Here is a 27,958-nt window from a genome sequence, read left to right on the forward strand (position 1 = left end):
TTGATCAAAGACTATCCATATCACGCTAGTGGTTCTGCTTCCACTTCTAACCATGCCACTATTAGGACTATAAGTGTGCATCGTGGGAATATCATGCCACTGAATGTCCTAACTCAAGCACAAATGAAATAAGGGGACAAAAGGAAAAACCCAGTAGGTGTTACAACCTCTAAGATTGGGAGAAGGAGAAGAGTAAAAAAAGCAGACAAGGGAGATACATACCATAGTCACAATTCAAGATGGATCCGAAGAAGATACCATTGACACTGGATCTACCCAATCAAAGGAAGGAGACAACCAAGGGCCGAAACATGATGGGTAGACCCAAGAAATTGCAAGGGAGAGACCAGCAACCCCTAAGGGGATTGGAGAATATCCAAATTCTAAAGAAGAAATAAGGAAGCTTGAAGAAACTAAGACCTTGATTTCAAAGTGCCAACAATATCCAAAAGCCAAATTAAGGGCTAACCGGGATAGGGATACAGTGTATCCAATAAATGAGCTATTGAAGGAAAGGAAATTGGATGTGCCTACTCCAATTATAGAAGGGTCTGTGATGAAGGGACTCACCAATGACCTCATGGGGCTAGAATGTTTGAGGAAGCGGATCAAGATATGTTAAACCATTCATTCCCTAGGATTGAATACGCAACAAACACATGTAAGGATCCCTCACTTGTTTGCCAGAGAACCTAGAGTCACAAGCAGTCTCACAGCCATACTACCCATAACTATTGATAGCCGTTTTTTCGACTATCCACATTACCACACAGGGAGCTACCTCGGCCAAGGAAAATCACATAAACTCTTCGTATCTTCTATATATTTTTATATTATTAAATTTTTTTTTGCTAGCTACTTATAAAAAATAAATAAAATTATTACGACCCATTTTGTGTAAATATTTCATTTCATATAAGGGCCTAAATATGGAGATCTCTATTTTCTCTAATTATGTAAATACTTCATTAGGTGTGTATATTATAAAACTTAAGTATATTTTTATTTATTTATTATTATTATTTTTTCTTCATAATACTTTTGGACCATCATTGTACATATGCTTCAACTTCACCATGCATAAGTAAATCCTATGCCCTTATATTTCTACCCACACCATGTAGAAAGCAAAAAAAAAAATCTCTAAAAATAAAAAAAATAAAAAATCTACTACCTAAATCACTTTTTCTCTCTTAGACTATTTCATCTTTTATTCTCTCATCTACCCTAAAATAATGAGGGCCTCCCTCCCTTTTGACTTCCATAGTATAGTATTTTTTTTTTCATATATCAACTATTTTTATATATTTTATTTTAGTCTTTTTATTCACAATTAGATATTTTTGTTTATTTTATTTTCCTATCATAATAACCATATTATCATGATATATTGACTAGTTAAAGTACTAGCTTGTTTTTTTCTTATTATGTAAATCCTTCTATAAAATGGAAAAAATCTCCTCCATGCAAGTTTCCACATACACTTGAGTCTCTAAGGTCAGGATATGATGTATTGGGGGCTCACTCTAGGAGCTATCAAGAAATTCCACTAATGGGGACCCACACAAAGATTTTGAAAATTTTAAAAATACATGATTCTGCTAAAATTTGTATGCCCACCTCCACTCCGAATTTGGACTGGTCATCAAGAGACAAAAGTTAGCTTGTGTGCTCAGGAATATGATCAATTTTTTTGAGAATTTTTGGAGCTAATGGCGGTGAGATATGAATTTTTTATTGGACCCCAGTCTGCCCACTTTTCGACAAGGTACATCTAGTCTCTTCTCACCTCCCTTACACATTCATCACCTACACACTTACTCCTTCCTTTCTCACTCCATCAAATCTGCAAACTTCATGTCCTCTCTCACCTTCTTCACCTTTTCCCTCTCCTTCCATCTCCATTTACTCTCATATCTACTCTACACCCATACCTCATCTCCATTTCTCTCCCTACCAGTCCCATATTACTAAATTATTTTTCCAATCTCAAAAAATACATAAAAATTCAGCATGACTGTATCATATTAACCTTTGTAAATATGGGATTTTCATCTACAAAAAGCCTCATGTTCTTCACCTCGATCAACTTTTGTGGCGTCGAAGGAGACCGGCGCGGTTAACTTAAAGATCTACACATGGGAGAGTCTAAGCTTCTTTGAGCTTTCAACCACACAAAGGATCTTTCCAAATCTTTACTCCTCTCACTCAACCTCTCAGCCCTTCTCACCCATTTGTACATTGTACTACTAACCTTTTATAGTGATTACTAACTATTAACCACTAAACATATGTAAATAAGCACCCACTCTACTACTTTTTGAGTAGGCATTACTACAAGTTATTTGCTCAAACCTCTGTATCACACTCCTCTCACCTTCAATAATTCTCTAACCTTGAGCCCACATCTATGAGACTCAAGGGATAAGAAGAGACCCACTCTCATTTCAAAATAAAATATCCATAATCTATGATTTCTCATAATAAAATTGATTAGGCTTAATCCTAATTGGGGCTTCTCAAACCTATAAATAGAGCCCCTCTATTCCTTGTGAAGGGGGATTACACACATTGTACACCACTCCTAACTCTAGTGTGTAAGGAGATAGTGAACTTGTGAGCTCTCTCTATACATCAATACCTTTGATTGCATAGAGAAGCTTGAAGCTAGTTATGTCATTGTGAGGGCTTGAGTGATGCCATACTCCCTATCATAATTGTATCTTGCCTTTGTTGCATATACAAAATCTTGGACTCCTACATCTCCAAAGTTGATTTAGCAAAGCGGTTCGATGTTTGATTTAAGGTCAATTCGATCCTTGTATTTTGTGGTGTGATTTTATGCTTGGCGGCTTGAGGGCCTGTTTTTGATTTGTTGCCTTTCAATCCATGGTAAGAGGGTTGTATGGTGAGAGGGCTCCCGCAACCTTAAGACCATGTGTATATCGACAACAAAATCAAGCTTATATTGTCTCTCTAAGTTCTTCTCCAAGTTTGGTGTGCATCTATTTGTGTTATGCTAGTCTCCTCCACATACAATATCATATGTTATGAGTGTTTGTTGAGGGTGTGTGTGTCTTTTGATTGATGTATATGGTTAGCTTGTATTGATTGGCTACAAGGAAAGATCTTTGGTGTCCTAGTTTACACACATAACTAGGTGGTGTCTCTTTTCTTGTTCAGTGTGTGGTTTTGGGGTTCTTATGTTTGTGTTGCGTTATGCCCCAAGCCCATTGAGCAACACGGGAGCCTTGAGGAGTGCTTAGAGGCCGCTCTTCTTGTTGCCCATCCCGGACTGCCCCAATTTTGGTGCCCCCACACTGAGGAACAAGCAGTTTTTGAATGGGTATTTAAGGAACATCAATCTCTTTAACACATAAATTTCCTTGTGTGCTTGTTGGGTATCATATTTTAAGAAGGAAAGTTGGTACTTTTATGTGATCTTTCATGAATAATCCACCTCCTCCTAATCCTCTTGGGATTCAATTCGACCAGTTTCATTGGGTACGCTCCATTATAGTGAATGTTTGCATTGATAGAAAAATTTTCTACCAACAATGCATGGTTCTTCTTTTTGGTCTAGAAAGACTAAGAGAGGTTTTAGCATCACCTAATCCTGTCATACTTCCCATTATAGATTACACCATTTCCTTTGATGTGCATATTTTCATCTTGTTTTAGCTTAGTTTTATAAATCAAGAAGACTTATACCATAGGCTAATTTCTTATGCTAGGGAAGAAATACACATAGTTGTTGGTAGTAAGTTGCAATTTCAGCGTGTCATTCGTCATATATTTGGACCTAGGCAAGTAGCAGCCATTAATGCCTCAGTTAATCCATTTATTTTGCCTTTGATTCGTTATGACATAAGCTTTGACGTCTACATTTTCATTCTACTTTAAAAATTTAAAAAAAATAGTGAGAGAGAAAGAGAGTGAAGGAAGTCCTTTGTGCAATCATATTTGTGCTTCTTCTTCTTAAGCATGGATACCACTAGGAAAATGAGTGGCTACCCCTTATTCTTTGGAGAGCCCGGTGAGGATGCCGAGTTGTTCTTATCAAACTTTAGAATGGCGCTCCACATAAAGAGAGTGGTAGGAGACCAAGAGTGCTTAGACATGTTTAAGTTGGTCCTACGAAGAGATGCTTCCACTTGGTTTCAATCTCTACCTACACATGCACGAGTAGATTACAAGGGGGTCATACAACTTTTTAAAGACAATTACTTCACTCCTTTGAACACACAAAAGCTATGGCAAGAAATAGTTACTCATAAGCAAAAGGATCTAGAGGACTACTTGAGTTATAAGCAAGAATTCTTACGTCTTTGGACTCTTTGGTTGCGTAGTCTTACGTCTTTGGTCACAGTCGAGGTGATAGAAAAGTTAAATGAGTCTTTAAATAACTTGTCTATCCACTTTGCACAAGCTGTGGAACAGAAGGGCCAAGCCAAAAGGGTTGAAGAACGAGAGCCACGACCTAGGCGACTCTTGCGATGTTGGAATTGCGGAGAGTCAGGGCATGGGATGTATAATTATCCTTGGCCTCGTGGGGAGCCAGGGAAGCCTAACATGAATTATCTAGTGATGAATGTAGGTGAAGGCACTAGTCAACAACAACCGATGATTTTGCAAAGGCCCAATACAACAAGACCACCTCCACAAGGAATGGAAGGAATGCCGCCCTTGCCGGACCCAAATGTACATGTGGTAGAGGTAACAAATGAAAAGATGTAGGGGGGAAGAGAGCTTGAGCTCTTGCAAGCACACACACACACTCACAAAACCCTAATAGAGAACACATAAGGTGAGAGGCTGAAAATCTTCTTCTTCTCTACTCAACACTCAACACACCATATACAAGAATAAGAGTACACACAATATGAAAGGTACTCAACCAAATACATACACGGGTTCTCTATAGTGTGAACCCGACTAAATGAGTTGGCGCTATAACTATGCCAGTCTCTAGAATGGCTGTCACACAGCCTGTCATCCCACTGGCTGCATATCACCCAAGATCTCACCAACCATGCCAGTGGTGTAAGTGTGGGGCCTATCCCCCAGGCGGGTCATCAGTGTCCACCGCCTCACTAGACGAGCTCGATATCTCAACACTCCCCCTCGAGCTCAACTCCATCTCATGTACACTATTAAGCGAAGCCCTAAATCTGCGGAGCTTCTCTGTACCCAATGCTTTGGTGAAGTTGTGAGCTACCTGATCCTCTGTGCTGACATAAACAAGGTCAAGGTCTCCTGCCAAGACCTTCTCTCTGACGAAATGGTAGTGGACCTATGCTTCGTACGAGCATGAAATACTGGGTTCCTGGCCAACTGTATACTACTAATGTTGTCACAAAAAATGACAACTTGTCCATCCACTGATAGACCCAAATCTGCAAGTAGCTTTCTCAACCAAGCTACCTCACATAGCAGCTCCTCTAAACTCGGCCTCTGTACTGGATAGAGCAACCGTAGGCTGCTTCTTGCTGCTCCAAGTCACAGCAGCACTCCTCCCCAAAGAAAACTTAAAGCCACTGGTAGATCTTCTATCTAAGATACTACCAGCCCAATCAGCATCTGTGTACCCATGTACACATATCTCTATCCCAGTCTCATAAAATAGTCCACAATGCAAAGTAGACTTCACATACCTCAGTATGCGTCTCACTGCATCCAAATGCGGTTTCCGTGGAACCTGCATAAACTGACTCACCAACCCAACAGCATAGCTCAAATCTGGTCTGGTGATCGTCATGTAGATCAAACTTCCTACTATGCGTCTATACATAGTAGGATCCTCCAAGATCTCTCCTGAATCTGCACTCAACTTGCCATTCTGATCTAATGGCACGGAAATAGGCTTACAGCCTGTCATACCATACTTGGACAACATGTCCAAGCCATACTGTCTCTGCAGTAATCCAATACCATGTGGTGACCTAATCACCTCAATGCCCAAGAAATATCTGAGCTCCCCTAGATCCTTCATCTCAAACTTCTGTCTTAGCAAGATCTTTACATCAAAGATCTCTGCATCATGGTCCCCCGTAATGATCAAGTCATCTACATAGATGACAACAAGCACAACTCCTCTATCACCATGTCTCACATACAGTGAGAAATCTGCATTGGCTACATGAAAGCCAATAGTGACAAGATATTCAAAAATCTTGTCAGACCATGCTCTTGGTGCTTTCTTTAAGCCATACAAGGCTTTCTTCAACTTGCAAACATGCTCGGGGTGACCCACATCCTCATAACCAGGTGGCTGCAACATATACACCTCTTCTTGCAAATCCCCATGCAAGAATGCATTCTTTACATCCATCTGATGTAAAGACCATTGCTTTGACGCAGCCACTGCTATCACAACTCTCACTGTTGCCATCTTGGCAACTAGGCTGAAAGTTTCCTCATAATCAATCCCATATGTCTGCGCATATCCTTTGGCTACCAATCTAGCCTTGTACCTGTTTATGCTTCCATCACTGTTATGTTTAACTTTGTACACCCACTTGCATCCAATGGCTTTCTTGCCTTCAGGCAATTGCACTAAATCCCAAGTTTCATTTCCATATAGTGCATCCATCTCCTCATCCAACACACATTTCCAACAGCCTCATCAATGCATGTGGGCTCTACAACCTGCACAACCTTTGCCATATATGCATAGTGATGTGCCACATAACCATCATATGTAAATCTTTGCACAGGGTTCTTCACTCTCCCTGATCTTTGCAGCTTTTCATTCATGGCTTCCATAGCCTTCTTTACACCAGGTGTTCTCATAGCTGGGGTCCCAAGCTCCTCATCAAGGCTCATATCTGAGCCACTAGACTCTCCATCAACATGAGAATGCCCTGCAGAAATGTCAGGCATACCAAGGGGCTCAACCACTTTCTCTTTTCCTTTACGTGATGTACTGATCACATTTGCAGGACTGGTATTATGACGCAGCCTGCCACTCCATGGTCTATCAATAGACCCACTAGATGAGGACTCTCCTGGTCCACTCAAAGACTGTGATTGCTGACCTGCATTCTGTGCAACCACACTTCCACTCACATCAGCCCCAACAGCTTCTTTTTCAGCAGCATACTAGCTGCTCATCTCATCAAAGATGACATCCCTGCTTACCCTCAACTCACGTGTAGCAAGGTTATAACACCTATATCCCTTTTGCTCAAGGGAATATCCAATAAACACATATTTTTCAGCTTTCGGATCTAGCTTAGTTCTAAGCTCATCTGGCACATGCACATATGCAATGCGTTCAAAGACTTTTAGATGAGACAAATCTGGTTTTCTACCAGTAAACCTCTCCTCTGGGAGTTACATCATGTATGGCTGCAGTTGGAGTCCTGTTCATGATGTATACTGCTGTAGAAACAGCCTCAGTCCAATAGCAATGCAGCATATTCTTCTCTTCCATTAATGCTCGCGTAATCTCAGCAATGTGCTTGTTTTTTCGCTCAGCAACTCCATTTTGCTGCAGAGTGTATCTGCATGTAAACTGTCTCCGAATACCATTCTTCTTCAAAAAATTCAGAGAACTCATTGGAGAAGTACTCTCCCCCTCCATTTGACCTTAGGCACTTTACATATTTCCCTGTTTGCTTTTCAACCAAAACTCTGAAATTCTGAAAGTGAGTGAACACCTCACTCTTCTCCTTCATGAAATATACCCACACTTTCCTTGTGTGGTCGTCAATGAAAGTCACATAATACCTGCAGCCTCCCATAGATATGGTCTTCGTAGGACCCCATACATCTGAATGCACAACATCTAGTGCATTTCTGCTCACATATCTGTTACGTGGAAACACATGCTTTGTTTGCTTCCCAAATTGGCATGCTTCACATATTTTCTGCATACCTTCCACTTTAAATTTTGGCAGCCCTGTCACAATTCCTTTGGTCTGCATAGACTTCAATCTCTGCACATTCACATGTCCAATCCTCTTATGCCAAAAGTCTGTGTCTGCAACAATTCCTGAACCATTTGCAAACATCGCAGCACTCATTTCAGGCATGTCTACATTCAACGTAAACATTCTGCCCACTCTGTTGCCTTTTGCAACCAACCTGCACACTTGTCTTTGAAGTCTTCGACATAACAACCATCAGGGTTAAACCGAACCTACAAACCCTACTCAATCATCTGGCCAACTGAAACCAGATTCTTTGTTATGTTCGGTACATGAAGTACATCTGCAAGGTGCTTCACTTTGCCATCCTGCATAGACAATGGCACATCTCCAAACATGGGCAATTGGATGAGCAGTGTCATCCCCTGTTTCCACAAAACGTGGTCTTTTCGGATTTTTCATCTCCTTGAACCACTCCCCATGACTCGTCATGTGGTTCGAAGCGCCTGAATCCACATACCATACATTATCTTTTTGTGCTGCATTTTCAGACATGGCATTCATGACATGCTGCATAATAAACAACTTTTCATTATCCTCATTATTTTTGCTTGAGGATGCATAGTTGTTTTGCTGCACTTTCCCATTTTGCATGTCAACCTGCTTCTTATAACATTTTGCCTGCATATGTCCAGGCTTACCGCAATAATAGCATTCACGTGCATCATTATACTGTCTTTGCCAATTTCCACGGCCTCTTTGACTCCCCCTACCTCCGAATTTGCCTCTTCCACCTGTGTGTTGTTGTTGTTGTTGTTGATTCTGGGACTGTTGTTGTTGCTGCTGCTGCTGCTGGCCATAATTCTGATTACCTGTTCGGCCACCTCCTTGACCGCGTCCACGGCCTCCTCTACCTCGTTCTCTTTCTAAACTTGTGTAGAAGGCCTGTTGCTCTGAACTGTTTTTGCTTTGTGAAGACTGTTGGTCTTCACCCAAGCTCTTCTCTTCGATAATCAGCATAGACACCAAGTCTGTAAAGTTGGGAATGCTTTCCCGAGTCTGAATAGACGTCTTGAATGCCTTGTATTGTGGCCCGAGACCACGTAGACAGACTTCCACCTTGTCATCATCATCTACTGACACACCAATAGATGCAAGGGATTCCACAATACCCTTTATCTTCAGCGCATAGTCATTCATAGACATGCTCTTTTTCTCCACAGTATGAAGTTCATTCTTCAACTGTATCTTGCGTGCCTTGGTATTTGTTTCATAGAGTTTTACCAAGGTGTCCCACGCCTCCTTGTTGGGGGACTTGGCATCCTGAATGTGCCCACCAATCATGGTGTCCTGTATACCAATGGAGAGCCAATACATGACTTTCCTGGCTCCTTGGTTCCAGTCTTTAAACTCTTTCACATCTGCAGACAGCAGTCGGATTTATATCTGGTATCTCTGGTGCCTCTTCATCCTCACCTTCTCTGTAGTCCCAATAGCCTTTTCCCATCAGGAAATTCGTCAACCTGAACCTCCAAGCATGGAAGTTATTCTTATCAAGCTTCTCAGCCACAATCTGAGTTATCCCATCATTTGACATCTTGCCAAACACACAATTTTACCAGAAACTGCACTCTGGTTTTTCTGCACAAACTGCTGTATTTTCTGCACAGCAGTACTGTAGTACTCTCAAATGTCACAACCAATGACTTCAATGTGCATACATACACCCAATGGCAACTGTAGACCTCTTTGCAGCACCCACAGTGTCTGCACAGTCAATCTGTCTTCCTGCAGCTCTTAAAACAGAGTTCTGCAGAGAATCGATGACTTACCCGCAGTGCTCGAAATCGCCTGCTTTCTGAAAAAAGGAGGTCCAGACGTGCCCGAAACGCGTTTTTGGTCCAGAAAACTGAGTCCAATAGGACAACATAGTTTCCCTATAGCTTTACTCCCGCAGAGAAAGCTCCTCAATCAGAGATCGTTGCCGGTGCCTCCCGTAGAGCTCCCGACAAGGGTGTAGTCACCAACACAAATAGGGAAGAGTAGTTGAAGCTCTTACCCTCGTACCGCTTCCTGTGGTTCTCTTGCTTGCAGCTCAACCCTTAGCACGAACCAGGCTCTGATACCATGAAAAGATGCAGGGGGGAAGAGAGCTTGAGCTCTTGCAAGCACACACACACACTCTCACAAAACCCTAATAGAGAACACAAAAGGTGAGACGCTGAAAATCTTCTTCTTCTCTACTCAACACTCAACACACCATATACAAGAATAAGAGTACACACAATATAAAAGGTACTCAACCAAATACATACACGGGTTCTCTATAATGTGAACCCGACTAAATGAGCTGGCGCTATAACTATGCCAGTCTCTAGAATGGCTGTCACACAGCCTGTCATCCCACTGGCCGCATATCACCCAAGATCTCACCAACCATGCCAGTGGTGTAAGTGTGGGGCCTATTCCCCAGGCGGGTCATCAGTGTCCACCGCCTCACTAGACGAGCTCAATATCTCAACAACAAAGGCCAAGGAGGTAGACATTGAAGCAAATGGTATCAAACGAGGGCGTGGAAAAGAGAAGGAAAAGGAGGGTGTGTCATCACAAAGTGACCATGGACGAGGAAAGAAAGTGAAGGAAAACAAGTCAAGAGGAGACGACGTCGTATAAACCTCCAAGATTTCCCCCTTGGACATGGTATGGCTCTATACAACCTTTTGGAAGACATGAGAGGTAAGGGTCCTGATATCTCGTGGCCTCAATTTCTAGCCTTATGTCCACAAGTTAGGAGAGAATTAACAAAGGCCGTGAGCACTAGGAGAAAAACAAAAGAGAATGTGCCTATTGTAAAAATTTCACAAGCCGAGATGGATGAGGACATTACACCTATATTAGATTGCTACATCAAGGGAAGGGTAGTTAAGAAGGGTCTAGTAGATGGGGGTACACAAATTTGCATCATGATAGAGGACCTTATGCAAAGACTAGGCATGCATATTCATGAAACACCTGAAATTAAGGTGAAAATGGCAAACAATAGCAAAGCAAAGTGTCTTGGGATTTGTAAGAATGTTTCCGTGGAAGTTTTGGCATTAAGAAGGTTGTTGATTTTTATGTTGTCTACCAAGGGAAGTGGTTATCTTTTTATCCTAGGTAGACTATGGCTAATGAGAATGCGAGCTTTGTAGGATTGGGAAAATGGAAAGTTAATTTGCAGGAATGAAAATCGTAAGAAGATTATCTTTGACATGAAGGAGCAACGACGAGAGGAGATAAATGAAGAATCTTCTCAAGGTGAAACAGAGGAGGATTGGATCGATGACACCTTAGAGGAAGAAAGCAGCAGTAGCACTACGAAAGAGGAGTCTTCCATTGAAGTCATAGGGGTAAGATTCAGAGCAAAAGACAAAGAGACACCCTGTCAAGGTTTGGAGGAGGTAGGCTCTCAAGAAGACCAAATTGTGCATGATGAAGAAATGTTTGATGCTATGCTCTCAAAAAAGCTTACATCGAAGGAAGGAGAGGAGTTTAAATGTGTACTAAGGAAATTTCCTAGGTTTTTTGCTAAAATATACGTGGCGTAGAGGCCATTCAACACAAGATCGAGCTAAAGCCAGAAGCCAAACCTAAGGCACAAAAGCTACGAAGACTAGGAGTCATTAAGGAGCAAGCACTACTCAAAGAGGTGAGGAAGCTTCTAGCAGCGGGGTTCATATATCCGTTCATATATCCTGTAGAAAATTCAGAGTGGGTCTCTCCCGTCGTGGATGGTCACTCCCAAGAAGAACGGCAAATGGAGGGTGTGTGTGGACTATCGTCCACTCAACGAGGCGACAAAAAGGGACCACTTTCCTCTCCCATTTCAAGATGAGATCCTAAATGAGGTAGTAGGTCATGAGAGGTATACGATATGTGATGTCTACTCTAGTTACTTTCAATTGGAGGATCAATTGAAAACAACCTTCATCACTCCTTGGGGTTGCCATTTGGTTTGACCAATGCTCCAGCAACATTTCAACGTTTCATGAACATGGTGTTTCAAGCATTCTTTGGGAAATCCATTAGAGTGTTCATAGATGATTTTTGCATCTATGGCTCTAAGTCATTGCATGTGCAGAGGGTGGAAGAAGGCTTGAAGAAACTCCACGACACGGGGAGCCCAACTCAATCCTGACAAATGTCATATCGGTGAGAATGAAGTAATCTTGCTTGGTCATAAGGTTTCTTCCAAAGGCATTGAGGTGGATCCTACAAAGGCAAAGGATCTTATCGATCTTTCATCTCCGAAGAGTCTCAAGGAGGCCATCTCATTCATTCAAAAGGTGAAGTACATGTCATGCTTCATTCACTTAGCCTCAGAGTTACTTCACCCCTTGCCAAAAATTGACTCAACAAGTAGAGTTTGCATGGTCTAATGAGCTTGAGGAGAACTTTTGTAACATTTGGAAAGGAAACAGTGGGTGCAATTTTGTTACAGCAAGATCCCCACATTACTAGGATGCAGCCCATCTACTTTGTTAGTAGGGTCATGAATGTCTTGGAGAAAGGCTACACCATGGAAGCGGAACTCATGATGCTTGCTCTCATCTTTGCGGTGAGAAAATTTAGATCCTACTTGTTACCAAAACCTTTTGTAATTCTCACTATACAGAAAATTTGTTTCCTTGGGTGTCTTCTCAAATGACTCTCAGCGCTAGAATCACAAAGTGGGTTATGGAATTGCAAGAATTCCAATACTCTTTCAAGGTAGAAGATAGTGTGCGTGCACAATTGGTAGGGATTCTCACTTATAGAGTGCATGAAAAGGAGATTAAGGTGCCTGAAGTAAAGACCCTACCATTGCCACCACCCAAAACTATACCTAATGCATTCACCTTGTTCTTTGATGGAGCTTTTAGAAAAGCCACAAGTAAAGCAGGGCTGGTGCTGCTTAACCCAAGTGGAGAGGTGGTTATGAAGGAGAAGGTCAACTTGCCAAGTTCTACTAGCAACAATGAAGCAGAGCACGACATACTACTTCATGGCTTGAAGGTGTGCATCAATCAAGGGATACAACGTCTCCTGGTAAAAGGGGATGCACTTCTTATTATAAGGTAAATTTTAGGCATTTGGGCATGTAAGAATGAAAGATTAAGGCAAAAGGTTCATGCTATCCGTAGGTTGTTTAATCAATTTGAGGAGGTGCAATTGTATCATATTCCTAGGAAACAAAATGAGGATATGCTGATCTACTTGCACAACAAGCTGTTGCATGTGTTAAGAAGGAAATGCAAGTAGTTTTGGCTACAGCGGCTATTAAGCAACCATGGTACCAAGGAATGGAGACACTGGCTCCCATAGTGAGCTCAATCTTGGAAGGTGAATTCCCACAAGACTTCACAAGGGCACAAAAGAGGAGGCTCATGAAGAGGGCAAGTTCTTTCTTGTTCTTAGAAGGTGCCCTCTACCAAAAAGGAAAAGATCAAGTGTGCAGAAGAGTACCAACAACCAAGGAGATTCCAGCCATTTTAGAAGGTTTGCATGAAGAAGCATGTGGTGGCCATTTTGCTCAAGAACTAACTGTGAAAAAGATTTTGCTTGCTAGGTATGTTTGGCCAAGCTTACATGTGGATGTCCAACATTGGTGTAGGAGCTGTCATAACTGCCAAGTCAATGGTAATAAGAGGTTGCTACATGGTCCATGCCAATTAGTCATTGCAAGTGGTCCATTTGAAAAATGGGGCATTGATGCTATGGGTCCACTACCTAGAACTAAAAATGAAAAATTGTACATCTTAGTGGCCATAGACTATATGACTAGGTGGGTCAATGCTCAAAGTGTGGCAAGGGTGAATGAAAAGACTGTAAGCAAATTTGTTTACACTCATATATGTTGCAAATTTGGCACACCCTTGGAGATTGTTTCTGACAATGGTCCAGGTTTTAGAAAAGGTTTGCTCACCGAAGTTTGTGAAGAGCTTCATATTTCACATCGTCATAGCACACCCTACTATCCCCAATTAAATGGGTTAGTAGAGAAGGCTAATGGTATCATTGCAGGAATCATAAGGAAGATGGTGAAGAACAAGACGAAGCTTTGGGACGAGTTCCTTGATGGAGCACTATGGGCATACCGGACTACCTACCAAGAAGAAACGGGGTTTATGCCCTTTCACTTGGTTTATGATCAAGAAGCATTGCAGCCTATTGAGCTCAACATTCCAACAATGCGGCTAGGTGGACTAGGAGATCAAGATGCATGGGTGGATCGACTTCTCACTTTAGTTGAGCTAGAGTGGAAAAGAGAAGCTGCATACGAGTGTTATAGAATAAAATCCATGCAAGCAGCGGAGAAGTTCAATGCAACTTTGAAAGATAAGGGCATGAAAGAAGGAGATCTTGTGCTAAGGTATGACCCAATCGACTTGATAACCGGTTTGATGCCAAGTTTGAAACTAGATGGCAGGGACCATACATTGTCAAGAAGGTTTTCAACTCTAGCTATTATCAGCTCATGGATTTGGATGGCAAAGAACATTCTAAGAAGGTTAATGGCTACAGACTCAAGCCATACTTGAGTCGCATTCTACCGATAGACTTACAAAAGCAACCACAAAAAGGAGATAAAAGGGCATGTAGGTTGTGTTGTTTGAGTGATGTCTGTGGTGCAAAACACGAGGAACATAAGAAAGATGGACAAGAGAACTACATTACACCACTTGCTTTAGAAGGCCTAGTACATGAATATACCATCATCTAGGGGGAGGGCTAAATGATAGCCGTTTTTTCGACTATCCACATTACCACAGGGAGCTACCTCGGCCAAGGAAAATCACATAAACTCTTTGTCATAAATACCTTTTCACTATAAATAGGCGTGTGTGCATTAGGGACTTTACCCATATCTTCTATATATTTTTATATTTTAAAAAAAAGGTTTTTGCTAGCTACTTATCAAAAATAAATAAAGTTATTATGGCCCATTTTGTGTAAATATTTCATTTCATATAAGGGCCTAAATATGGGAGTCTCTATTCTCTCTAATTATGTAATTACTTCATTAGGTGTGTGTATTACAAAACCTAAGTATATTTTTATTTATTTATTATTATTATTATTTTTTTTCTTCATAATACTTTTGGACCATCATTGTACATATGCTTCAACTTCACCATGCAGCATAAGTAAATCCTATGCCCTCACATTTCTACCCACACCGTGTAGAAAGCCAAAAAAATAAAAATAAAAATAAAAAAATAAAAAATCTACTACCTAAATCACTTTTTCCCTTAGACTATTTCATCTTTTATTCTCTCATCTACCCTAAAATAATGAGGGTCTCCCTCCCTTTTGACTTCCATAGTATAGTATTTATGTTTTTCATATATCAATTATTTTTATATATTTTATTTTAGTATTTTTATTCACAATTAGATCTTTTTGTTTATTTTACTTTTCTATCATAATAACCATATTATTATGATATGTTGACTAGTTAAAGTACTAGCTTGTTTTTTTCTTATTATGTAAATCCTTCTATAAAATGGAAAAAATCTCCTCCATGCAAGTGTCCACATACACTTGAGTCTCTAAGGTCAGGATATGATGTATTGGGGGCTCACTCTAGGAGCTATCAAGAAATTCCACTAATGGGGACCCACACAAAGATTTTGTAAATTTTAAAAATACATGATTCTTCTGAAATTTGTATGCCCACCTCCACTCCGAATTTGGACTGGTCATCAAGAGACAAAAGTTAGCTTGTGTGCTCAGGAATATGATCAATTTTTTTGAGAATTTTTGGAGCTAATGGCGGTGAGATATGAATTTTTTATTGGACCCCAGTCTACCTACTTTCCGATAAGGTACACCTAGTCTCTTCTCACCTCCCTTACACATTCATCACCTACACACTTACTCATTCCTTTCTCACTCCATCAAACCTGCAAACTTCATGTCCTCTCTCGCCTTCTTCACCTTTGCCCTCTCCTTCCATCTCCATTTGCTCTCATGTCTACTCTACACCCATACCTCATCTCCATTTCTCTCCCTACCACTCCCATATTACTAAATTATTTTTCCAATCTCAAAAAATACATAAAAATTTAGAATGTATGTATCATATTAACCTCTGCAAATATGGGGTTTTCATCTACAAAAACCCCCATGTTCTTCACCTCAATCAACTTTTGTGGCGTCGAATGTAAGAAGGAGACCGGCGGTTAACTTAAAGATCTACACATGGGAGAGTCCAAGCTTCTTTGAGCTTTCAACCACACAAAGGATCTTTCCAAATCTTTACTCCTCTCACTCAACCTCTCAGCCCTTCTCACCCATTTGTACATTATTGTACTACTAACCTTTTATAGTGATTACATATGTTTTGGGGTTCTTATGTTTGTGTTGCGTTGTGCCCCAAGCCCATTGAGCAACACGGGAGCCTTGAGGAGTGCTGAGAGGCTGCTCTTCTTGTTGCCCGCCCCCGGCGGACTGCCCCACTATCAAAATGCCGCTAGGACCATTGCTATGCAACACGCTGGCATTGTGGGTAGATGTCAAGGACTAGGTAGAGGGAAGATTAAACCAATTTCCACTACAGAGAGGAGACTCGGTTCGCAGAGAAAAACCTAGTGCATGAGGAAGAGGGAACTCCCAGATTTGTCAAAATACCTATCAATCAATTGGGCGGTATTATGAGAGTGATGATACAAATGCTATGATCCTAATTCGCCATAATGGGTACCAAGAACTGGCTATCCTGGATGGAGGATCGGGAGTGAGCATCATTACAAAATGATGTTAGGAAAATTGGGATAAACCAGAATTGGAAAGAGAAAATCTAATTGTCAAAATGGCAGATGAAACATCCTCAAAACCAATGGGGCTGTTGAAAAACGTAAGGAGAAGACCATCACAAAATGGCCTTCAATACGATGTGGGGAACATATGATTATAAGGTTATGCCTTTTGGCCTCACCAATGCCCTAGAAACCTTTAATGATTGATGTGCATGGACTTCAAGGACTACTTGAAAAAGTGGTTGGAGGTATCGTTGATGATCTGTGTGCACACTCATGCTAGACTGAACATTTGGCTTGCTTGAGAATGGTGTTTGAGCAATGTCGATTATATCGTATATCCTTAAACCCTCAGAAGTGTCAATTCTAGGTCAAGAAACGATGTAATCTTAGGGCACATTGTGTCTAAAAATGGTATTTCCAACGGATGAGAGAAAAGTAAAATTGATCTTGGAATTACCCCTACCAACAAACTACAAAGGTAAATGGGCCACGTTAGGTATTATCAACATTTCATCATATTCTATGCTAAAATCACCAAACCATTGTATAGACTACTCATTATCTTTGAATGGATTGACGAATGCCAAGAAGTATACCATAAGTTGAAGAAAGAACTAGCAAGTGCACCTATTCTAAGACCACCCAACTAGGATATTGTATTCCACGTGCACATTGATGCATCGAATTTTGTGATAGGATGCGTATTGGCACAACCTAGGGAATTCAAATTGGATTACCCAGTTTTCTTCGCAAGTCATCAACCAAACGATGTAGAGAGACACTACACCACTACAGAGCATGAAGGGTTGGCCATGGTTTACGCTCTAAAGAAATATCGACATTACTTACTGGCCAACAAATTTGTATTCTTTGTGGACCTTCAGGCACTATTATATTTGGTGAACAAGCCGTGCACCACAGGAAGAATCACATGCTAGTTACTTCTACTCTTGGAATTTAACTTTACGGTTATGGGGTAAGAAAAGGGACACAACATGTGTTGGCCAACCACTATCTAGAATTCCAATCAGAGAATCTACAACTGGCCTTGATGATGACCTCCCAAATGCGTGTCTGTTCCAACTTGACATGGTGCCTGAGTGGAGTGAGTAGATTTCAGACTATCTAGCTCATGGTTTTTCGCAAGATCAACCTTTAAGCAAGGATAAAATGTGTTAGCTTATTAAGCTGGCCACACCTTATCAATTGATTGCTGGAGAATCATATAAGCTAGGCAAGGATGATATCTTAAGAAGATGTGTAAGAGAAGATGAATTTGTCATGATATTAGAAGAAGCACACTCAGGAATAGCCAGAGGATATTTTGCTAGAGAAGCTATAGCTTGCAAATTACTTGCAAGACTATGGTGGCCTACGTTATTCAAGGAGACACCATAGAGTTTGTCAAAAGATGCGAGGAATGTCAGAGATTTATTATTCCACAACAAAAAAATAGGATGCCACTCACCCTTGTAATTGTAAGATAACCCTTTGAGAAATGGGGGATTAATTTTGTTGGACCCATTAGTCCAGTAGCGCATCATCACAAGCCCGATATGTGATTGTGGTGGCCATAGATTATTTCACAAATTGGGCAGAGGCAAGGGCCTCTAAACGAGCCGATGCTCAAACCACAACCAAGTTCTTATATGAATAAATCATTTCTAGATTCGGTTGCCCACTTCAATTAGTCAGTGGACCGGGTTCACATTTCATTAATAAGGTGATTGAACACTTACAAGATTCCTTGTAGTACATCACAAATCATCACCTTATTACCCATAATCAAATGGTCAAGCAGAGAGAACCAACAAGAGTTTATATGCTATCTTGATTAAAACCTTAGAAGCTAGTCACATGGATTGGGAACACAAGCCAACTGCAGCTATATGGGCTTATCGTACATCTATAAGGTAGCGATGGGAGATACTCCCTTCCATCTAGCTTATGGTGTTGATGTGGTAATGCCAATGAAGTTTTTAGTTCCAAGCCTATGAACTATAGTAGACAAAAGGCTGTTCCAAGCCTATGAATTATAGTAGACAAAAGGCTTACTCAAAATGCATTAGCCGAGAGATTGGTTGATTTGGAAAAACTTGATGAAACTAGGCTTGAATCACATGGGCTTATGGTCAAGAAACTACGAAGACATGAAATGCTCAGAACTATCTCACGCCGTGAAGCACTTCAAAATGGTTTATGTCGTGAAACGACTCTAGCAATTCACATCGTGAAACGATCACGATCCCTCCACCAATCGCAAGCAGACACATGGCATTCCCATTTAAGCTGGTTGTCGGGACCAACGGTTGAATCATAAATACTCCCTCTTTTCCTTTTTCGTGCATATTTTCTCGTCCCTTTTCTAGATCTTGCGCATTCATCACCTTCATCACCTATTGTGTTGCGTTCGCATCGGTGTTCATCCTCCTCTCATTTCTTGGCACCATTGATTCGCAGGTAGGAGCTCCACTTAAACCTTCAAGTGCTTCATTCGTTTGCATAATATTATATTGTGGAACTCTTTAAAGATACATTGCCACATTCCGCAGATCATAATCGACTGTGACTTTTCCCTTCATTTCATTGACTTCCTCTTGTCATCACTACACATGCATGAGAGGAGTGCCCTCTTTTCCCAAATTGCCTCACATGGGCAAAAGCTATTAACTCGTGAAATAGCTATCTGCTATTTCACGAAGTCCACACCAACCTCTCAGTTGGCCTAATCACTTATAAATCCTTGATTCATACTATAGCTAACCACTACTAACACTCATTCGAACTAAAATATGTCACACACAACTCTACTGTCTCACAAAAAAAGAAACTCCCATCTCACATGCTAAGCCTCTCATGACTTTAGCATCTCATGCGCTAAGCCTCTCACGGCTTAAGCATCTCATGCGCTAATCCTCTCATGGCTTAACATTTTGGGTACTAATATTTAACGGATTAACCCCTCACACACCCTTTATGCTCACCCCACTAATTACACTCTTTGCATCAGAACACACACACACACACACACACACACACACACACACACACACAAGTGTCACACCAAAAAAAAGGAGGACCATGAGCTTCTACCAGTCATTATGATGACTGACACTCTTTTCAATGTTCCAGATTGCCTCCTCCGCTACATTAGAACCAGAAAGTAGAAGGGAATCCAGCCGTTACTCAGGCCAATACCACGTGCTCACTAGAGTGGAAAGAAAGAAGAGAGCATCATGCAGAACAAAGCTTAGTTTTCTTGGGCCATATGCACAGAAGTTCTAGGGCTCTGTGATCAACAAGGATATACAAACAGCTCATGGAAAGATTATGTGTTCTAGTACCACAACCCATAGTGTCTACAAATATTGGAGGATACAGAGGTCAAAAACAAGCTGGAGAAGGTTGGCCTTGGACGAATGGCAATGATCCTCCCCCACACTATCAACACAAACTTATGTGCAAAGTATTTTAAATCATATGACAAATCCACCAAGAGAGGTTTAGTAACAAAATCTGATGGCACCACTGATGAGTAGGTCCTCATCACAAAGGAGCTAATACACGATGCTCTGTAGTTGCCCCCACCAATCCCTATACATGTCCACAATTTCAAGTAGATTCCCTTGGAAGGCATGCTGAAGAGGATTTCCTATAACTCCAATGGGGAAGAATACTACAACATAAGGGATGAAGTAGATGAAAAGATTTGCAGAGCCATGTCCATTCTCATGCAGGTAAGACCCATGGTGGGACAGATATAAGAAGGTACCCCTAAACCATATCATCGCTAAGGTCCATGAAGAAAAAGAAGAAGACTGGGCATGGTATATACATCGAGAAATGGAGAATTACCTCAAGTCACACCAATCAAAAGTGTGTAACCCCTACCTCCTTACTAAAGTGCTCATCCATGTAGCTAACCTTCTATTCCAAAAGGAACTTAGGAAGCACAGGTACCCCAAGCTGAAGGATCCTTGGAACCATCTACTATCATTCTCGAAGAGCTGCAAAACAGGGACAAGAGCTCTTAAAATACACTAAGGAGCTACTGCAAGAGCTGAAGAAGGGTAAGAAAACCAAGAAGGACAAAAAGATAAGGGGGATCCTCCAGCAGGTTGAAGCTGAATCCCAATGCTTAGATGTAGAAGTAGCATAGGAGATAGTTTCATTGAAGTAGATGTTGGAGCAGCAACAAGAAGCATAGGGAATTGAAAAGATAAGCATACCAACAAGCGCAGATTCTAAGTTGCCACTTGACACACCACCCTCAAGCCCCGCCCAGATGGTATTCACAAACCTCTCACCAATCCATGACTCTATTATCTTGGATCAGCCACCTTCAATGGAGATTAGTGGTGCAAAATAGGCTCCATAACAATAGGTTCCCTAAACGGACGTAAGTGCAAGGTATGAAGAAGCTACATCAGCACAACTAGAGGCCACATAGGAAGGGCATGAAGCTAAAAAGAGAAAGAGAGCAGAAGAGCCTACAACCCCGAGCAAGAAGAGGAAAACAAAAGATAAGGGCACAATAAGAGAAGATTTCTTCTTGCACAGCGTAGAGGCTGATCGATTCTTACAAGAAACTATGGAAGGACTTGATAGCATGTTGCAACTGCAATTCTACGAAACACGGGGATCAGCCTCCACAAGTGCCTCTATGTGGGAACAAGAGCAAAGGGTATGGCAATGTCAATTACTTAATACTCACATGCTCCATGACAAGTGGAAACAATTACAGGAAGCGATGATCAAGTGTAAGTGTTTAAGGAGCAAATGGCTATAGCAGATGCAACACACATAGAGGTAATACTCAAAAGCTTAAAAGCAACACAAGATTAGGAAAAAGATTCCAAACATTAGAGGAGAACACAAACTTCTCAACAAGACAGTGGTCTAGAGGATCAAAGAAAACACGGAGCTCAAAGCACAAGTAGACCAAGCCAAGGAGAAGCTTCAAAAGGAAGTGGCACATGCAAGAGAAAAGGAAGAACAACATACACATCAACTTAAGGATGCACATGCCATGTTCAAAGCCAAGGAATAAGGATTTAAGGGGCACATCATTGAGCTAAATGAAGCCATTGCTACAGCCAAACAAAGAGTGGTAGTCTTCAAACTAAAAGGGAGCAGATAAACAAAGCCCATGCTAACACAAACTCAAATCCTTAAATGAGGTGATCCAAGAAAAAACTGTAGAAATTGATGAGATTCTGGGGACAGCCACACTAGCAGGTGCTTGAACATGTACATTAGTAGCTAAGCAGTAGCCAGATGGGCAAAAGCTATTAAGTCATGAAATAGCTATCTGCTATTTCACGAAGTCCACACCAACCTCTCGGTTGGCCTAATCACTTATAAATCCTTGATTCATACTATAGCTAACCACTACTAACACTCATTCGAACTAAAATACGTCACACACAACCCTACTGTCTCACAAAAAAAGAAACTCCCATCTCACATGCTAAGCCTCTCACGACTTTAGCATCTCATGCGCTAAGCCTCTCACGGCTTAAGCATCTCATGCGCTAATCCTCTCATGGCTTAACATTTCGGGTACTAATATTTAACGGATTAACCCCTCACACACCCTTTATGCTCACCCCACTAACACTCTTTGCATCAGAACACACACACACACACACGTGTCACACCAAAAAAAAGGAGGACCACGAGCTCCTACCAGTCATTATGATGACTGACACTCTTTTCAATGTTCCAGATTGCCTCCGCTACATTAGACCCAGAAAGTAGAAGGGAATCCAGCCGTTACTCAGGCCAATACCACGTGCTCACTAGTGGAAAGAAAGAAGAGAGCATCACGCGGAACAAAGCTTAGTTTTCTTGGGCCATATGCATAGAAGTTCTAGGGCTCCGTGATCAACAAGGACATACAAACAGCTCATGGAAAGATTATGTGTTCTAGTACCACAACCCACAGTGTCTACAAATATCGGAGGATACAGAGGTCAAAAACAAGCTGGAGAAGGTGGACCTTGGACGAATGGCAATGATCCTCCCCCACACTATCAACACAAACTTATGTGCAAAGTATTTTAAATCATATGACAAATCCACCAAGAGAGGTACAGTAACAAAATCTGATGGCACGACTGATGAGTAGGTCCTCATCACAAAGGAGCTGATACGCGATGCTCTGTAGTTGCCCCCACCAATCCCTATACATGTCCACAATTTCAAGTAGATTCCCTTGGAAGGCATGCTGAAGAGGATTTCCTATAACTCCAATGGAGAAGAATACTACAACATAAGGGATGAAGTAGATGAAAAGGTTTGCAGAGCCATGTCCATTCTCATGCAGGTAAGACCCGTGGTGGACAGATATAAGAAGGTACCCCTAAACCACATTGCTAAGACATGAGCTAAAAAGTTGATAAGTATCCAACAATTGTTGTGTCTATTGCTTCTCCCGTTTGCGGCTATGTGGAGTTCCCTCTTGGGAGGTGCGATAGCCCATAACATATCTTTTGAAAGGAATGGACATCATCATCATGTAAGGCATTATAAACAAATTGAGAAAATGTTTTATCTTTGCGTACATGTATTTCCTAACACAATGAAATTAAGGATGAATACCACATGGAGGAATTTTTCATCAACACAACCAATATGTGCAATACCTTTTAGATCAATCATTGGTAAGAGATTCAATGGATCAATCTTTCTTAAATAATGATTTCCTTCCTTCAAGGAGGGGACAAGGGATGCCCTAATAGGTGCTTCAATCAATGATGCTGAGACCCCCACATGGTCTATATCCTATGCTTCCTTCATAGAGCTATTCGATATTTCAACAATATTGATGCATGTCTCAAGGCATATGTGTTTGGCATCAGCATTCACATCTTCATCGAACACATCTACATCTGGGTGCTCTACCCTGGCGGCCCATGAGTCTAAAAGGATTAGCCAAGCTTCCATTTCTTGGAAACGTTGGCACAAAACGATCTACATTGGTATATCGAAGGGGGTTTCTTCCTCCACTTTTAGCTCAATTTATGTTTTGAGTCAATGGTTATCTGCATGGTAGTCGCCCAAAATCTAAATATTTTGGATATCATCTTGTTGAGACCAGTAGGACCTGCTTACCTATAGTCGTACCCCTCTATCCTAAGTGAAATGTAATCATAACTAGATGTCTAGCATCTGTCATCATAATTGGTATTGTAAACCTAATTGGAGTAAGACCTATGGGCACCAACATGGTCATCATAACTAACAAGCATTGTAAACAATTAGAGATAGCATTGAAATCATATTAGCCATGGATATTTTGTTGAGGGAGGTTGAAAACAATACACCAAACTATTACATGTGTCATTGGGGATAAGGGCATATGGTCCAAGGGTCTTCTTAGCCTTAGTAGATCTTCATAGACTATGGTTGTAGCATCTTTAGAAGCATATTCTAGGCACCTACTTGTAGTGGAGGAGGATCTCCTTTGCCCTCACAAATCTAGGATTTTTGGTGCTCTCTTCAAGAACTTATTAGGGTTTTTCTTTAAGGGTTAACCATGTCCTAATCACTTGTACTCCAGCCTATATAAGAGGCTCATATCTAATAGAAGAGTACAATGCTCCTTTCTCTTTCTCATCATTATGTTATGATTATGTTGTCATTAATCCTAATCTCATGTGATTAGTCTTAACCTTTCTTGTTTAGCTTCATGTTGCCTTCATCATGAGCTTCATCATCATGTTCGATCCAACATGATTTCCAACACTAGAGTGTCCTAAGATCATTCTTAATTTGATGAAGCAAAAGCATACTACACCCTGTCGGGAGCTCTACAGGAGGCACCGGCAAACGATCTCTGATTGAGGAGCTTTCTTCGTGGGAGTAAAGTGATAGGGCAAGTATACTGTCCTATCGAACAATTTTTTGGGCTGAAAATGCGTTTTGGGCGCGTCTTGACCTCCGTTTTTCAGAAAGCAAGCGATTTCAAGCACTGCGGGTAAGTCATCGATTCTCTGCAGAACTCTGTTTTAAGAACTGCAGGAAGACAGATTGGCTGTGTAGACACTGTGTGTGCTACAAGAAGGAGGTCAACAGTTGCCATTGGGTGTATGTATGCACATTGAGGTCATTGCAGAACTCTGTTTTAAGAACTGCAGGAAGACAGATTGGTTGTGCAGACACTGTGTGTGCTGCAAGGAGTTCAACAGTTGCCATTGGGTGTATGTATGCACAGTGAGGTCACTGGTTGTGACATTTGAGTGGTGTAGTACAATACCGCTGCAGAAAATACAGCAGTTTGTGCAGGACAAACCAGAGTGCTGTTTCTAGTAAATTTGTGTGTCTGGCAAGATTTCAAATGATGGCATAACCCAGATTGTTGATTAGAATCTTGATAAGAATAACTTCCATGCTTGGAGGTTCAGGCTGACAAATTTCCTGATGGAAAAGGGCTATTAGGACTATATAGAAGGTGAGCATAAAGAGGCACCGGAGATACCAGACATCAATCTGCCTACTGCTGACATGTGAAAGAGTTCAAGGACTAGAACCAAGGAGCCAGAATAGTTATGTATTGGCTCTCTATCAGTATACATGACACCATGATTGGGCACATACAGGATGCCAAGTCCCCCAAGGAGGCGTAGGACACCTTGGTAAAACTCTATGAAACGAATACCAAGGCACGCAAGATACAGTTGAAGAATGAACTTTATACTATGGAGAAAAAGAGTATGTCTGCTGTGAATGACTATGCATTGAAGATAAAGGGTATTGTGGAATCCCTTACATATTGGTGTTTCAGTAGATGATGATGACAAGGTGGAAGTCTGTCTATGTGGTCTCGGGCCACAATAAGGCGTTCAAGATATCTATTCAGACTCGGGAAAACATTCCCAATTTTACAGATTTGGTGTCTATGTTGATAATAGAAGAGAAGAGCCTTGGTGAAGACCAACAGTCTTCACAAAACAAAAACAGTTCAGAGCAACATGCCTTCTACACAAGTTTAGGAAGAGGACGAGGTAGAGGAGGCCATGGACGCGGTCAAGGAGGTGGCTGAATAGGTAATAAGAATTATGGCCAACAGCAGCAACAACAACAGTCCCAGAATTCACAACAACAATAACACGCAGGGGGAAGAGAACAATTCAGAGGCGAGGGGAGTCAAAGAGGTCGTGGAAATTGGCAAAGGCAGTATAATGATACACGTGGATGCTTTTATTGTGGTAAGCCTAGACATGTGTAGGCAGATTGTTATAAGAAGCAGAGGCTGACATGCAAAATGGGAAATTGCAGCAAAACAACTATGCATCCTCAAGCAGAAACAATGAGGATAATGAAAGGTTGTTTATTATGCAGCATGTCGTTAATGCCATGTCTGAAAATGTAGAAGCAGCACATAAAGATGATGTATGGTATGTTGATTTAGGTGCTTTTCGAACCACATGACAAGTCATGGGGAGTGGTTCAAGGAGATGAAAAACCTTGAAAGACCAGGTTTTGTGGAAACAGGGGATGACACTGCTCATCCAATTGCCCATGTTGGAGATGTGTCATTGTCTATGCAGGATGGCAAAGTGAAGTACCTTGCAGATGTACTTCATGTTCCGAACATAACAAAGAATCTGGTTTCAGTTGGCCAGATGATTGAGCAGGGTTTGCAGGTTCGGTTTAACCTTGATTGTTGTTATGTTGAAGACTTTAAAGACAAGTGTAGGTTGGTTGCACAAGGCAACAGAGTGGACAGAATGTTTACATTGAATGTAAACATGCCTGAAGTGAGTGCTGCGATGTTTGCAAATGGTTCAAGAATTGTTGCAGACACAGACATTTGGCATAAAAGAATTGGACATGTGAATGTGCAGAGAATGAAGTCTATGCAGACCAAAGGAATTATGACAGGGCTGCCAAAATTTAAAGTTGAAGGTATGCAGAGAATATGTGAAGCATGCCAATTTGGAAAGCAAACAAAGCATGTATTTCCACGTAACAGATATGTGAGCAGAAATGCACTAGATGTTGTGCATTCAGATGTATGGAGTCCTACGAAGAACATGTCTATGGGGGAGGCTACAGGTATTATGTGACATTTATTGATGACCACACAAGGAAAGTGTGGGTATACTTCATGAAGGAGAAGGGTGAGGTGTTCACTCACTTTCAGAATTTCAGAGTTATGGTTAAAAAGCAAACAGGGAAATATATAAAGTGCCTAAGGTCAAATGGACTTCTCCAATGAGTTCTCTGAATTTTTGAAGAAAAATGGTATTCGGAGACAATTTACATGCAGATACACTCCGCAGCAAAATGGAGTTGCTGAGTGGAAAAACAGGCACATTACTGAGATTGCGCGAGCATTGATGGAAGAGAAGAATATGCCGCATAGCTATTGGGCTGAGGCTGTTTCTACAGTAGTTTACATCATGAGAACAGGACTCCAACTGCAGCCATACATGATGTAACTCAAAAGGAGAGGTTTACTAGCAGAAAACCTGATTTGTCTCATCTGAAAGTTTTTGGATGCATTGCATATGTGCATGTGCCAGATGAGCTGAGAACTAAGCTGGATCCAAAAGTTGAAAAATGTGTGTTTATTGGATATTCCCTCGAGCAAAAGGGATACAGGTGTTATAACCCTGCTACACGTGAGTTGAGGGTAAGTAGGGATGTTGTTTTTGATGAGATGAGCAGCTGGTATACTGCTGAAAACGAAGCTGTTGGGACTGATGTGAGTGGAAATGTGGTTGCACAAAATGCAAGTCAGCAATCACAGTCTTTGAGTGGACCAAGAGAGTCCTCATCTAGTGGTTCAGTTGTTGATAGACCATGGAGTGACAGGCTGTGTCATAATACCAGTCCTAGAAATGTGATTAGTACATCACATAAAGGCAAAGAGAAAGTGGCTGAGCTCCTTAGTATGCCTAACATTTCTGCAGGGCATTCTCATGTTGATGGAGAGTCTAGTGGCTCAGAGATGAACCTTGATGAGGAGCTTGGGATCCCAGCTATGAGAACACCTGGTGTAAAGAAGGCTATGGAAGCCATGAATGCAAAGCTGCAAAGATCTAGGAGAGTGAAGAACCCTGTGCAGAGGTTTACCTATGATGGTTATGTGGCACATCACTATGCATACATGGCAAAGGTTGTGTAGGTTGTAGAGCCCACATGCATTGATGAGGCTGTTGGAAATGTGTGTTGGGAGAAAGCTATGGATGAGGAGATGGATGCACTATATGGAAATGAGACTTGGGATTTAGTGCAATTGCCTGAAGGCAAGAAAGCCATTAGATGCAAGTGGGTGTACAAAGTAAAACATAA

The sequence above is a fragment of the Cibotium barometz genome, chromosome 28 (genome assembly GCF_041138505.1).
Source record: "Cibotium barometz isolate CiBa-2024 chromosome 28, ASM4113850v1, whole genome shotgun sequence".
NCBI lineage: Eukaryota > Viridiplantae > Streptophyta > Polypodiopsida > Cyatheales > Cibotiaceae > Cibotium > Cibotium barometz.